Genomic DNA, 15,295 nt, shown 5'->3' with positions numbered 1-15,295 from the left:
GGCTCCTGGGGGGGCCCGGTGAGGAGGGGGCTCCTGGGGGGGCCCGGTGAGGAGGGGGCTCCTGGGGGGGCCCGGTGAGGAGGGGGCTCCTGGGGGGTCCCGGGGAGGAGGGCGCTCGGAGCGGGGAGACCCAGGGCGAGGGTCCCGGGTCGGGGCAGGGGTGGGCTCCACCCCGCGGGTCCAGCCCGTGCGGGGCTCCCGGGATGCTCGGACGCCGCCCCCAGCGGCCGGGCCCGGAGGAGCAGCTCACCGCGTTGGTCTCCGGGCGGGGCAGGGCCTGGCTCGGGGCTCGGGCTCGGGCTCGGGCTCGGACAGTCCGGAGAGGTCTGCAGAGGTCCGCACTGACCGCTTCCCCTCCGGCCTCTGCCACTCGGCAGCCGCGCCTAGCTGAGGTGGCGCGCAGGCAGGGGGGCGTGCATGACTTCCGGTGACGTCGGCGCCCAGGGATCGGAAACCCACGTGGGGACCGCCTTCTGTTCGCTCGGGCGGGCAAGGCCTTCTGGGAAATGTAGTCCTGAGGCCGCGGGCAGCTGGTGCGCATGCTCCGGAGAGCCCTCTCTGGGGCCCAGAAGGACACCACGTGGGAGGTGGGGTCTGGGCTCAGGGGCCTCGGGTCTCTTACTCTTCCAGGATGGTGGGAACTGCCTAGAGGTGGTAAATGGGTCGTCAGTCAGCCCGAGCTGCTCAATGCCCATTGGCCAGCACGGGAGGCGGGAATAGAACGTTGGCTCAATCAGAGGTGAGTCTGCGGGAGCCTCCACGTGCTCTCTCAGCCTTCTCTTCCCTAACCTTCCCCTGTCCCAGATGCAGTGTGTCCCAAAAGTTTTAGTGCATTTTTAAGCCATTGAAGCTTGATGTTTAAACTATTAAATATTGATTGATCACTATTAACTTATTTATCAATTATTAAATTAACATCTAATCTATTAATGTTATTAGAGATTAAAATGATACAAAGACTTTGGGGTCACCCTGTATGCGACCAGAGAGAGAAATTCTTCAAGGATATGAACCACCATCTGAAAGAATGCTCAGGTCACTAATAACAAGAGAAATCAACCCTGAGGTCTCCTCTCCAACCCTACAAATTGACAAATGACAGAAGATGGAATAGTCAGTGTTGGAGGGCCTATGGGAAGTCTGGTAAATGTTTTAACTACTGACTTTCTAGAAACCATCATACACTTTTCAGTTTAATCTGCATCATGAACATTTTCTCCTTTATTTTCTTCGCTCTAGACAATCTACAAAACCAATCAAGCCCTGATTTGGAGCATTTACCCATTTCCAAGATGTAACTTCACACTGAAAATTTAACAATCAGCTTTCTTGAGGTGGTTTGAATGGGCTCCAGCATATTCATAGGCACACTAGTACATTGTTGGTGGAGCTGTGAAACTGTATAACCATTTTGGAGAGAAAATTGGAATTCTGCAAATGAAGTGAGTAAATGTTCATACCCTTTGACCCAGAGATTCCACTACTAGGCTTATACTCCAAGGAGGCTACTGACATCAGCAGCAGCAGCATCATAGCATTTATGTATTGCCTCCTATGTACCAAATACTACAAATAATATCTTATTCTACCTTCACAAAAATCCTAGGAGTAGGTGCTGTTATTATCCCCACTTTTCAAATGAGAAAACTGAGATAGAGGCTAAGTGACTTTCCCAAGGTCACACAGCTAGTAAGCTCTGAGGATGGATTTGCACTCAGATCTTCCTGACCCCAGATCCAGCATTCTATTCACTGCATCAATTAACTGCCTTACTGATATGAATCAAGTCCCCATATACATCAAAATATTTTCACTGCACTTGTGGTAGCAAAGAACTAGAAACAAAGTAGATGCCCCATCAATTGAGAAATGGCTAAACAAAGTATGGTACGTGATGTTATAGAATATGATTGTGCCGTATGAAAATGACAAATATGACAAGAGTGGAGAATTGATACAGAGGGAAGCGAGCAGAGCCAAGAAAACAATATAACAATATATGCAATGACTTCAACAATGTTAACAGAAAAAACAACCACCACGAAACAATGGAAAGCAAATGTTACAAAATGACAATGAACAAGTATGAATCAGGTTAGAACCAAAGTGACTTGATTTTATGAACAACCTCCATGTAGAGACTTCATTTCACTTTCCTGTAAAACACCTGATTTCAAGGTATTATACTTGTTCACTCACCATTTCAAAAAGTCCCAAATCTTTCCTCCAGTAAGGGGTGAGGCTACTCAAGACTTATAACCTGTTCACATCCTATCTCTTTGTTTTCTTTTAATGTATACACAAGCACGTGAAGACTTCCCCTGGTGGAGTGGGTGAATGGGAACAAATTGTTCCAATGGTCAAAATCTGTATTTGGGGTGCCTGTGCCTGCTGGGGGGCCCAGGGCCCAATTTATTCTTCAATTAACATGCTTTGCTAATAAATCGCTTAGTTTGGCCTTTGTTTCCTAAGTTATTATAAAGTTCCTCGTGACAAACTAAAGAATAAATATGAATAATAATAACTAGCATTTATATAGCACTTACTATATGTCAGGCAGGGCTCCAAGCACTTTACAAATTTCTCATTTGATCCTCACAGCAACCCTGGGAGACAAGTATATTATTATCCCCATTTTCTAGATGAAGAGACTGAGGCAGAGTTAAATGACTAGTCCAAGGTCACACAGGTAGTAAGTGCCCAAGACTGAACTGGAACTCAGGTCCAATTCTCTAACCACTGTGCAACCTAGCAAACCCAGACAGGCATGGAACATTACATATATTTTCAGATTTTTGTGAGATATGGATCCATTTTTCTAATTTATTTTTCTCATTCCTGTTCTTGATTTCTTTTAAAAATATTATTTTGTTATATAGAATGGCTATGGGAGGGTAGGAAGAGGACAGATTCAGGAGGATAGTTAGACAATGCAAAAACAGAAGATATCAATAAAAATTATACTGAAAAACATCAGTTAGCTTTTACAATGAGATACTAACTTCAAAAACATGCAATAATGAAAGGACAAACATTCTTCCCAATGCCTGGGGCCATGCTCTCTCCTATCCCCCTCAGCCTCTAGAGACAGCGTGCTGACCCTGAGCACGGGTTTTCTACATATCATTAGTCCCATCAAGTTTACCAACAGATGGACATAAACACTACATGAGTCTTCCCTTTCACTGTTGTTGTTTATCCGTTTTTGAAGAGGACCAATGATGTCACAGGACAATGTGATGCCATGCATGTGAGTTGAATTAAAGGGAGGCAGGATTGCACAAAGTCATCAGCCTCACTGTCTTTACCAGAGTAATGAGTCCAGGATGATTGGAGATGGCCCAGGATGCAGTGGATGGCCTTGGCATCTTCGATGACTGACCGAGCTCTGAGCGCTCCCCAGCGCCCGCTTCAGCCCCCTTCATGGCCATTGGAACAATTTGTTCCCATTCACCCACTCCACCAGGGGAAGTCTTCACGTGCTTGTGTAGGCACCCTCCGCAACTAACCAACAGGTTTGTGGCCCTTCGGTTACCCCCAGCCTGGTTTAGCTGGTTTTACCAGGGTATGGCTGCTGTGCATGCTACAGCTTCTTGGAGCCACAGGTAAGAGTTGAGTGGCAAGCGGACACCAAAGGTGGCTGAGAAGCCCTGAGGAAGGGCTCGGCAGCCCTGCCACCAGAGAGGCCAGTCCTCTCTGAACAGCCCAGGGCTGCCGCTGGGCTGAGTCCCAAAGGCAGCTTCTTGTTTTTCAAGGCATCAATGCTGAGTTGGCTTGAAGACCGCGATGCGGGGATGCCTGGACTCCCACATGCTCATTCTTCTGAGCTTTTGAAACTCATAAGTGATAGTTTCTAATCCCTTTGCCTACAGCTGAATAGGACCCATGCAGAGGCAAAGGACTGAGCTCTATTTTGCGGTACAACATGGCAGCCTCAGTGGGAAGGGTCCAGGGCCTTTCTCCTACAGCATTGTCTCTTACCAGATGTCCTCAGCAAAAGAGTCAAACCAAGAAAGAGCAGCTGAATGGGAAAGCTGAGGCTGTGGTGGCTGGTGCTTTCTGAAGGCAACCCCAGTTCTTGCTGCCTAGCTCATCCCTAAGGCTTCTAGCAGACCAGAACCAGTGACGAGATGTCTACACATGCTCAGTTCTCTCCAAGGCACTTCCATTACTCATCATTACAACTCTTTTAGAAGCAGGTTCCTCAGGCTCTTCCACATCAGAAGTCAGGAGAAGGCCCACCTAAAAAAAGCACAGTCAAACCTTGGAAGACCATGTCTAAGAGAATGCCATTGTCATTAAAAATGGCCATGTTGAATAGGTACACCCGGCCTTGAATCAAGATCTGGAAAGGCCGAGGCCACTACACTGGCATGAGCAAATGAAGAGAGAACGTGGATGAGAGCAGACAAAAATGATGCATTCTTTTCAGTTTTAAAAAGGGCAGAAACCATAGAACAAGCTATGCTAGCCTTAAGACTGAGTGAGAATGTAAGATCCAAAGTGAAACACGCATCCTCTCTGCAGAATGGAAAGTCAAATTCAGGAAATGATGCCTTTAGATGGCAAAATGATGGGAACCCCAGCAATCTGTGGAATTGTGGACAGGAATAAAATAGGTGATGAAATGAGCAAGACACTATTGGGGGGAAATATGGTCCAAATTAAGGCAGAGAGGAACACCTTTGAATCTACTCATGGCACATCATTTTCAGAATTTACTAGGCTGAGAGAAAAACCTGACCTCACCCTCAGAATCAAAGAAACAGTAAAAACTTCTGACCCCCCTGACCACAAGTACAGGTCAATCAAATTGAAACTAGCGGGTCTTCAGGACTGTGGCTACAACCCTTCAGGAATATTTGCTGGGCTGCATTTCCCAGGGGCTTCCCAGAGTGATGACTGAGGCACTGGGTTGGAAGTATGGCTGCTCCCAAGGCTCTTGGGTTCAGGGTCCTGGGCTGCGCCTGACAGCGTCTGAGCGGAAATGGTGGTTTTAATTAGCATCAAAGCAATCTAGGGAAAGGATGGATCCTCACTGCTCCTGGTTATGTTTTTCATTATTTGTCAAGAACACAGAAAGGAAGGGGGGAAGTGAATAAATAATCTGTGGCAGAAGGAGATAAAAACACAGAAGGTCAGGCTTTCTGTCTAATTTGCCAGGGCTCTCCTGGTTAGAGCCTGGAGCCAAATGAGAGAAAATCTTGTTGTGATTGATGCTTGTTATAGTTTATAAACCTCCTAAGAGTCACTTAGAAACCATATGAATCTGGAGCATTAGTCCTGGGCAGTGTCTGAAACATGAGGGTGTAGCTTTAAGTGGCAGAAAGGGGCTGGGACTTCCCTCAGAAACAGGAGTATCAGGCAAGTACACCCCCCAAATGTCCTGTCCTGTACCAGCCAACCGAGAGTGGGGGGTGGAGTGAAGGCTTTGATTAAAGGAGAGTCATGTTCAGTATTGAAAGAGTGAGATGCCTTTATTAAGCAATCCCAGACAGCTACTTCACAGAACAAATAAATACCTTTTGATTGGATCTGATCATCAAAGACAATGTGAACTGTCTACATGTTTGTTTTTGTTATTGTTTTTTTTGTTTTCATTTTTGTTTTTGTTTTTTGTCTTTGACAATAGTAAGATAGCATTGAGCTACCTTTGATAAACGTGAATGGTTGTTATTGTTGTTTGTCCTTCGTTCTCAAAGAGGACCATGACATCAGGAAGATGACGCCATGACTTGCAAGGGAATCATAAGTGAGGCAGGGCTGTGCAGAGTCACCAGCCTCACTTTATTCTCTAGAATCATCTGGTTCAGTGGCAAGATAGAGATCAGGACTACTAGAGATGGCCCCTAAGTGTAAATCATGTGCCCAGCTGAGTAACACACTCACTTGATTGTAGTGCCTTACCACTGTGGATTATTGATAATTTATCCTGTCTACATCTTGTTTGCACATGATTGTTTGCATGTTGGCTCTCCCATTAGATTGTAAGCTCCTTGAAGGCAGGGAATTTTGCCCTTTTTTTTTTGGTGGTATTCCTAAAACTTAGTATAATGCCTGGCATACAGTAAGTGCTTAATAAATGCTTCTTGATTTGACTGAACTCTTTTGACAACTCTTCTTTTTCATCTTTGTCAGAATTGTTTCTTTTTTGTTTCTGCTATAAATTTTTTTTTAACATGTAGCACCTTTTTGTTTTATCTTCTTAGGGCATATGCCTACTCAGAGTATTGCTAGATCAAAGAGCATCAGCTTACTAAATTTGGGGTCAAAGTTCCAAATTGCTTTCCAGAATAGTTGGACCAGGAGAAGAGCCAAGATGGCGGAGGGAAAGCAGTGACTTGCTTGATCTCTCCCCCAAACCCCTCCAAATACCTGTAAAAAATGGCTCTAAACAAATTCTAGAGCAGCAAAACCCACAAAAAGACAGAGTGAAACAAATTTCCAGCCCAAGACAACCTGGATGGTTAATTGGAAAGGTCTATTGTGCCGGGCTGGGAGAGGAACGCAGTTCAACGTGGGCACGCAGGCAAAGACCAAGCCTCAGAGAACCTAGAGTAGGCCACAGAGGACTAAATCATGGGTAGCTGTAGTGGTTTTCAGACTTCTTAACCCAAAAACACCAAAGACAACTTAAAAGATCAGTAGGAAAGGTCTGTGACCATGGTGAGAGAGAAGCTGGGTCCCAGCCTCTGTCCTGGCATGGCCCCGGGGCAGCAATTGCTTCCAGAGCTCTCGGCCTATAGACTGAGGGGGAAACTAATGGCTAATCAGAGGAGGATTGCAGGGATCTCTTTGCTTGTGCTGAGGCAGAATTCTCTTGCTTTGCCTGTGCTTGGATCTGGGTCACAGTTCTGGGTGGCAATCCTGGGGAGAGGAGGAGCGTTGGCATGGTTGAGCTTGTAGTGGAGGTTGGTGGTGGAGAGGGAATCCTCCTCACAGTTACAAGGCAGAAAAGAGTGCTTGTGGTCACTCATAGACCACAGCACAGGCCAGGAAAGGAGTAAACACCTTGCCCTTGATCATAGCACCTTGGAAGAGCTGGAAATTTACAGGTCCCTAGAAGTATCTCTGAAAACAGCTGCACAAAACCCCCAAAGCTTGGGACAGTACATTCTCCACACTGGAAGCAGACCCCTACTTTAACAAAGCATTTAAAACTCAAGTAATTGGCTGGGAACATGAGCAAACTGCGCAAAAAAGTCAGACCACAGAATCTTTCTTTGGTGACAAAGAAGATCAAAACATACAACCAGAAGACAACAAAGTCAAAGCTCCTACATCCAAAGCCTCCAAGAAAAACATGAATTGGTTGAGGCCATGGAAGAGCTCAAAAAGGATTTTGAGAAGCAAGTAAGAGAAGTAGAGGAAAAACTGGGAAAAGAAATGAGAGGGATGCAAGAAAATCATGAAAAACAAGTCAACAACTTGCCAAAAAAATACTGAAGAAAATGACACCTTAAAAAATAGCTTAACCCAAATGGCAGAAGAGGTCCAAAAAGCCAATGAGGAGAAGAATTGGCCAAATGGAAAAGGAAGTTCAAAAGCTCACTGAAGAAAATACTTCCTTAAAAATTAGAATGGAGCAAATGGAAGCTAGTGACTTTATGAGAAATCAAGACATTGTAAAACAAAACCAAAAGAATGAAAAAATAGAAGACAATGTGAAATATCTCATTGGAAAAACAACTGATGTGGAAAATAGATCCAGGAGAGATCATTTAAAAATTATTGGACTATCTGAAAGCCATGATCAAAAAGGAGCCTAGACACAGAATAGTTGGACCAATTCATAACTCCACCAACAGCACATCAATGTGTCTGCTGTCCCACAATCACTTCAACATTGGCCATTTTCCTTTTTTGTCATCTTTCCCAATTTGAAAAAAAAAACCACAAGAGATTAAAAAAAAGATAGCGAGTTCATAACATCGAGCCATTTAGAGAGATTTAGAAAGTTCAATAAGTCAGAAGAATCAGACCTAACCCAAACTACAGCTACATTAGGTTGTAATAGTGTAGGAGAAATGGTTACTCCTTCAGCTACATGTATGTCAGTGTTATATAGATAGAGCTATCTATGCATAGACATATATGTTTGTATGTAGATGTGTATGTATATATGATATATACATATATATACATAAATACTATTTTGTAGTGTTTTATACATATCTTATCCTATTATCTATTACTATGATTAAAGTGACTTATGTTGTATTTTTAATTCTATTTAGCAATTATCATTATTACTAGGGGTTGTTGTTCAGTAATTTCAGTCGTGTCTGACTCTTCGTGACCCCATTTAGGGTTTTCTTGGCAAAGATCCTGGAGTGGTTTGCCATTTCCTTCGCCAGCTCATTTTACAGCTAAGGAAACTGAGGCAAAGAGGGTTAAGTGACTTGCCCAGGGTCACAGAGCTAGTAATGGAAGGAATCTACATTATTCAGGATTACTCCCTAGAATAGGGAGCAGAACCAGGCTGTGTAAAGCATGTGTACACACCACCCCTGGCTTCAAAACTACGTTTCCCAGAAGCCTTTGCTGCCCAGCCTGGAGGAAGAAACCCCGCCCCATGACTTCCGGTGTCTTGGGTGGCTTTGCGTCACCGGAAGTGTACCTTCCACTTCCGGTTCACCTGTCCTTCGTAGCCCCATAGTCTCCCTGGGCTCCAGGTGCTGGCACGTGGGCGACATCTGAGAGGGAATTCGAAACTGGGACCCAAACTCGAAGGTGCCAACTGTGGTGAGCTGGAAGTTCCTGGAAGGCAGAAATTGTTTCAACTCTGACCGCGTAATAAAGATACATCATCGTCATAATAGCGCTTATAAAATGCTTTTCAAATATAAACTCTTTTGGTCTTCACAACAGTAAGGGGAGATGAGGAATGTTATTATCCCCATTTTAGAGAAGAGGAAACTGAGGAAGACAGAGGTTGAGTGACTTGGCCAGGGTCACACAGCTCAGCAGAATTCAAACTCAGATCTTCTGGTATGGCGCCAGGGGAACGACACCATGTGGTCGGCCCCCTTCCGTCTCTCTGCAGTGGATTTTGAGGCCTACACTCCCCTTTAAGACCCCAGCACTGCCTGCCCTGATAGGCAGGAGCTTTGAGGAAGAAGAAACGGCCTCTGGATGCTGGCAGCCGCTGGGCCACCCTTGGAAAAGTCGGACTGCTCTTCAGAGTGTGGGCGCGTTGACTGCAGACAAACCCTCTAGAGGCTGAGGCCGCTGTGGAACCACAGTGAGGCCTGCCACCAGCCCAGGCCTGCTGCCCAATGGGGAAGCCACTCTTGTGGATGAGGGGACAGCCGCCGGCCACCAGCTGCCACTCTTGGGCAAGCAAGTCAGCCTGGTTGAAGCAACAGCTTTGTGAAGGAGAAATCTGCCAGATTAGCTGACCACTGCCACCTCCTCTCTTTAGACCCTAATGGAGGAAGCCCAGGACCCTGAACTTGGGGGTCTTAGGGGCAGCAGTCCCCCCTTTTTTCTACCCCACTGACCCTGCTTCTAACCCTGGCAGCGTTCATTGAGGGGAACGGTCTGTGGGGAGAAGGGAATTGCTGTCTGTACCACTACAAGTACAGCCAGGGAAGCCCAAGAACCCTGACAGTGGCAGCACCTGCCTTTCAATCCCCCTCCCCCCCAGCCATTATCCTAGGAAGTGACCCTCGTGGAGATGCAGCCTGGCAACTGCTTCTGAGGGTACTGCAGCCTCAGCTCTTGAAGACCCAGAAAATGGTTCAACATCAGAAATTTGTTGCATCTCAGCTTCAGAGGCTGCATCGAGTGCACAATCATCTGCAAACAAAAAATCATGCACCAACACTCCCTCCACTTTGGTCTTGGCTTGTAGCCTTTTCAAGTTGAGGAATTTATCATCAGTGTGGTAGCTGACCTTGATACCGTGTTCATCTTCATTGAAAACATTTGACAACATGGCCGAAAACATGTTAAAAAGCATGGGAGCAAGCACACAGCCTTGTTTCACTCCATTGGTGACTGGGAAAGCACAAGGGCGTTGTCCATTATCCAGAACCTGGGCAAGCATGCCATTGTGAAATTGATGTACAATGCTGATGAACTTCTCCAGGCAACCACATTTTGACATAATTTTCCATAAGTCCTCATGACTGACAGTATCAGAGGCCTTGGTCAGATCTACAGATGTCATGTACAGACCTCTGTTGTGCTCCTGGCATTTCTCCTGGAGTTGTTGGGCAGCAAGCACCATATCAACCGTTCCTTGGTCCTTTCTGAAGCCACACTGGCTCTCAGGTAGATCTGTGAAACTTGGACAGTCTACCAGCACCACTCCAGGAAACCGAATCTCTTTCATTTGAATTGTCTTAGGAACATTCTGAGGATCACTTGGCAGAATTAGACACTGAGGTCCTTTCTAAACTAAACTGCCAAACATTCAAACTCTACTGTGGAGAGCACAACTACAGTGGGCTGGCCGTGTTGTTCAAATGCCAAACACGCACTTGCCAAAGAGACTATTTTATGGAGAACTCACACAGGACAAGCACGTACCTGGTGTCAGAAGAAGTGATACAAAGACACTCTCAAAGTCTCTTCAAAGAACTTTGGAAGTCATTGTGTGACATGGGAGGCACTGGCAAAGGATCATTCAGCATGGCTTGCCCACATCAAAGGAGCTGCTGTGCTCTATAAGCAAAGCAGAATTGAAGGAGCTCAAAAGAAATGTAGTATGCACAAATTTAGAGATATCTCCTCTCCAAATGTTCATGTGAACTATTTGTTCGTGACCTGTAGTAGAACCTTCCGAGCTCATATTGATCTGATCAGCCACAGCTGCTATACCTTGATTTCAACATAGTGATATCATTTTGGTCCTCTTTGAGAATGAAAGACAACCACCACCACCGCATCAGTTCATATAGATCATCCTGTGTTTCTCTGTATTTATCACACCCATCATTTCTTACTGCCCAGTGATATCCCATTACATTCACACACCACAGTTCATTTGTTTAGCCCTTCCCCAATCAAGGGACATCTATTTTTGTTTCCAGTTCTTAGCTGTCCCACAAAAAAAGAAAAAGTACTGCTATAAATATTTCAGAGTATACGGGGACTTTTCTCTTATTGATGAATTCCATGAGGTTTAAGCCCAGTAATGGAGTCTCTGGTTCAGAGGGTATGGATATTTTAATCATTTCATTTGCATAATTCCAAATTGCTTTCCAGAATGGTTATACCATTTCACAGCTCCACTAACAATGTATTAGTGTGTCTGTCTTTCCAAAACCCTTCCAACATTGTGGTTATTCTTTGTTATTTTTGCCAATTTGCAGGGTGTGAGGTGAAACTTCAGAGTTGTTTTGATATGCTTTTCTCTTATTATTAGTGATCTGGACTATTCTTTCATGTGGTGTGAATACTTCATAATTCTGCTTTTGAAAACTGTTCGGTCATATCCTTTGGTCATTTATCTATTCCCAATTAACATTTTAATTTTGTTTGGTCCCAAATGCAGGCCATGTGTTTGACACCTCTGCTTTAAACCAATCGTAATCTTCATCTGTTCTCCCCTTCTCTTTGCTTGGTCATAAGATCCTAGGTCGAGAACTGGAACGGACCTCAAGAGTTTGTCTAGTTTAATGTCTCTCATTTTAAAGTTTTGGAAACCGAGATCCAGTGAAGTTTGACCTGCCAAGGTCACACAATTAGCGGCAGAGTCAGGATTTGATCCCAGATCATGGAGAGTCACATTCTTTGGCCTTTCCATGATGCTTCTACTCTTTGCTGAGGCTAAATTCTCTGCCTGTGTCATTGATTTCTTCCCCTCCCTCCTTCTCTAGACCTCGTTCAGCAATAATGCCCTCTTTTGTGTATCTTCGTTCTTTCCCCATTGGCTTCTTACTAACTGCTTACAGACGTGTTCCAGGCTGCTGTTACTGAATGTACCCAAATCTTTCCTAGGTAATTTCACAGTTAACATTTGATAAATTCTAGCTGTTTGATCATCACTGCCCAGCTTCTGCCAATACAAACATATTGCTTCTACCCTTATTTTTCCCCTTACGTAAAGGTTGAGCCTCAGCGTTGCTTCTATCTTCCCTTTCTCCTATTCCTCTTGTTAAATAGTGGCCCCAAAGCTTGTTCTTTTTGGGAGTTGGAAGTTGATATCTCTAAGGATACAAGTAAGCCACACTAGGCCTAGGACATGTATCCAATTGTAATCTATTGAATTCCTCATTACAGAAATATCAGTGTACTTATATGTTTGGTATTCTTGCTAAAGATTCTATTTTCATAATATTTAGAGTCATTTTGGATAATTTGTGTGTTCATTACCAAGCTAAGATCTTTTATGTAGCATGTAAAAATGTTGATGGAAGCTACTAAATATCCTCTCTCTAGAGCAAAACTATTTTGTGAGGTTCAGTCTTGCTGGGGTGTAAAGATCCCAGGAGTCTTGGCACCCAAGCCAAGAAGACTCAACAGGTTGGGTGTTTCCCTTCTTCAATCTCACTTGTTAATACCTCTCACTAAGTAACTAAATTATTAATAATATAACAAAATATAATAAAATAAAATATTAATAATAATTAAATAATTGAAAAATACCCATAACCCCATTTCTAGCTATGATCCCATCTCTTTTCAGCCTTTCACTTTCAAATCTCTTCCAAAAAAACCCACACTGTATCATATGTCTCAAATGTCTTACCCTATGTCATTTCCTCTTTGCCTTGTAATGTTTTCTGTTCCAACCACTCCACTGAAACTGTTTCCTGAAAAATCACCAGTGACCTCATCGCCAAATATAATAGCATATTTGTAGTTCTTACCCACTTTTAGCGCCCAGAAGGATTTGTCACTGTTGTCTAGTGCACTTGACTTTAATGATGCCACAAATACTTGGTTCTTCTACATTTTTAACTGCTCTTCTGTCCCCTTGTACTTTTCTCGATACCTTAAGGTAGACATTCCCCAAGATTTCTCATTTGGCCCTCTTCTAGTCTATACTTTACCTGTTGAGAATCTACTCCATGTAAGCCAACTAAATTGTTTAAGAATAACTTGGAAAATAGTGATAGAGGGCAGGACCTGCCAAAAAAATCAGGAAGGAGTGCTTGGATAGCCACTAGATGTCTTCATCTATAGTTTTTTTTGTTTGTTTTTAAAATTATTTTATTTTAAAAATGCTTTTTTTTTTTTTTACATCTTTGGTATTTGTACATCACCATAATTTTTCCCAGTATCCCTCTCCCTCCCAGAAAACCATCCCACATAAGAAATAGTATTTTTAAAGGCAAAAACAATCAAAAAAGGAGAGGAAAAAATCAGCATAATGAACACATCAAAAAAGTCTGAGAATATGTGCAATGTACAACATTCGTGGACCCCAGTGCTCTGTATTCTCTTATCTCCTTTCTAGCCAGCCTTGTTCCTTAGAATTTTGCAACATTCTTTTTTAACACTGTTGTTATTGTGTCTGTTATCTGCTTGGCTCTGCTTTCCTGCATCAATTTGTGCAGATTTCTCTGTTTTTCGATATTCCTTACTGAATATGAAGTCCTGTATTTCTAGAAGGGAAATTGTGTGTATATTTTGTGTTGCATGCTTATTCCCCATAGCTGCTAGCTGGAGCTAAGTGGACCAGGTAAATGCTTAGATAGGTCAAGGTTTCATCTACATTGCTCCCCATGGTTGAGGAAAAACAAGCCCCAAGTCTTCATCTATCACTCTGGCATAGATAAGACTTCGTCACCACTACACTTTGGTGTTCAAGATCAGCATTAACAGTTGTTGAGAAGACACTCAATTTCATCATTTCTACCAGTGACCCCATCATTCATGGTCTCCCACATTCCAAACCTTACTGCTATTTTTGTCTTTTGTTGTCCCTCACTTATCACCTCTGAAAAGCACTCTTGTTTTTATCTTAATCTCACTATCACACTCTTCCTCAGCTGCACCGTCAGTAACCTCATTATTGGTACCATATTAGGGAAGACCTAAAATGACAGTCATAGGAATTGGAAAATTCCTCTATCTGATAGGGAACTACATATTGGAGATTTATGTGCAAGAAAGTTAGGATTTCATCAGTGCATCTGACCCTCATTATTGTAATTCCAGGGAACATCATACCAACTGGCTGAAGGACATCTGACACCACCACTTCTGACTCAGTGGCTCCCCAAGACCCTCATTACTGGAACACTAGTTCATTCTTCCCTCCTCCAAACCATCATTCATGTCACTGTCAGTCTAATCTTCAATCCAACTCAACAAAAATGTATTAACCACCGGTTCTATGTCAGGTATTCATGCCCCGAAGGGGACAAAGATGAAAAATAAGAGGGGGGGCACATATACTTAGATGAATTAATGCAGATTATTTGAAAAGGAAGATAATACTGAAATGCAATAGTTTAGCACCTTTAGGGGCAAAGTTCCTGATTTCCATAATTGCTGGACAAAATCACAGCTCTACCATTTTGTATTTCTGACCAAGGCTCTTCCAATGCGAACACTACTGATTCATTTTGTGTCTAGGAGAACACAGGATGGTCCTTTTTCATTTAATATTGTCCCTGCTTGGGAGTGTCAATAAAAACTGTTTTTGTTTTTGTTTTGTTTTTTTGTTCATCTCAAGCCCCCAAGCTGATAATCTCAGCAATTTCAAGAGAATATCTCCCTGGCTCTATGTGTGTCCTGGAGTAATTGTTGCCTGTTGCCTCACTCAGCTATTTTTAATCCCCCAAGGACTCACGGGCACACAATAAATACCTAGTGTCATTTGGGAACTCACGGCCAATACAGAAATAGAGAAGAAGAAGTGAGGAAAGCCAGAGCAAAGTAAAAGATGGAGGGGCACAAATTGCACCATTGTTCTCAGCCAACAGGGTCAGCTACAGTTTCTTCCCGGTGCCTGCCTCCCAGTTAGGGCAGCAGGAGCAGGAAGCACAGCAGGGCCGCTTTCCTGTTCTTTACTGGTTACTATCCCATTCCCACGCCCTTTGTACCTCTTGCCATGGAGGAGCTGACAACCACTCTTCCAGGCACTTGTACACCTCACTTCTCATGAGATTTTAGTTCTCCCTTACCCCACAGGGCTGGGATGGAGCCATCTCAGGTACTCATAGATTCCAGGCACTCAAACCGGGGGATGGATACTGGGAGTCTCTGTGTGGACCCCCAAAAATCCAATGTGCAGCAAAATGCAATGGAGGCAGATCTCTGAGCACATAGCGATTTATTAGGGAGACCAGGGGCTCCTAATTAACTGGATTTGAAACCTTTTGTCAAGGACCCC

At 43.8% G+C, this 15,295-nt stretch overlaps 1 protein-coding gene across 1 annotated transcript in view; it reads right to left on the bottom strand.

Annotated features, from left to right (window-relative positions):
• LOC114032275 (zinc finger protein 383-like) overlaps positions 1-300 on the bottom strand; it is a 16,415-nt gene extending 16,115 nt beyond the window's left edge. Inside the window, exon 1 of the mRNA XM_027847529.1 lies at positions 251-300. The gene's annotated coding sequence lies outside the window, so the exon portion shown is untranslated. The remainder of the gene's footprint in view (positions 1-250) is intronic.
• Between the last annotated feature and the right edge of the window lie 14,995 nt (positions 301-15,295).

The sequence above is a fragment of the Vombatus ursinus genome, unplaced genomic scaffold (assembly GCF_900497805.2).
Source record: "Vombatus ursinus unplaced genomic scaffold, bare-nosed wombat genome assembly UNPS02015411.1, whole genome shotgun sequence".
NCBI lineage: Eukaryota > Metazoa > Chordata > Mammalia > Diprotodontia > Vombatidae > Vombatus > Vombatus ursinus.
This window is presented reverse-complemented; position numbering and strand designations above follow the sequence as displayed.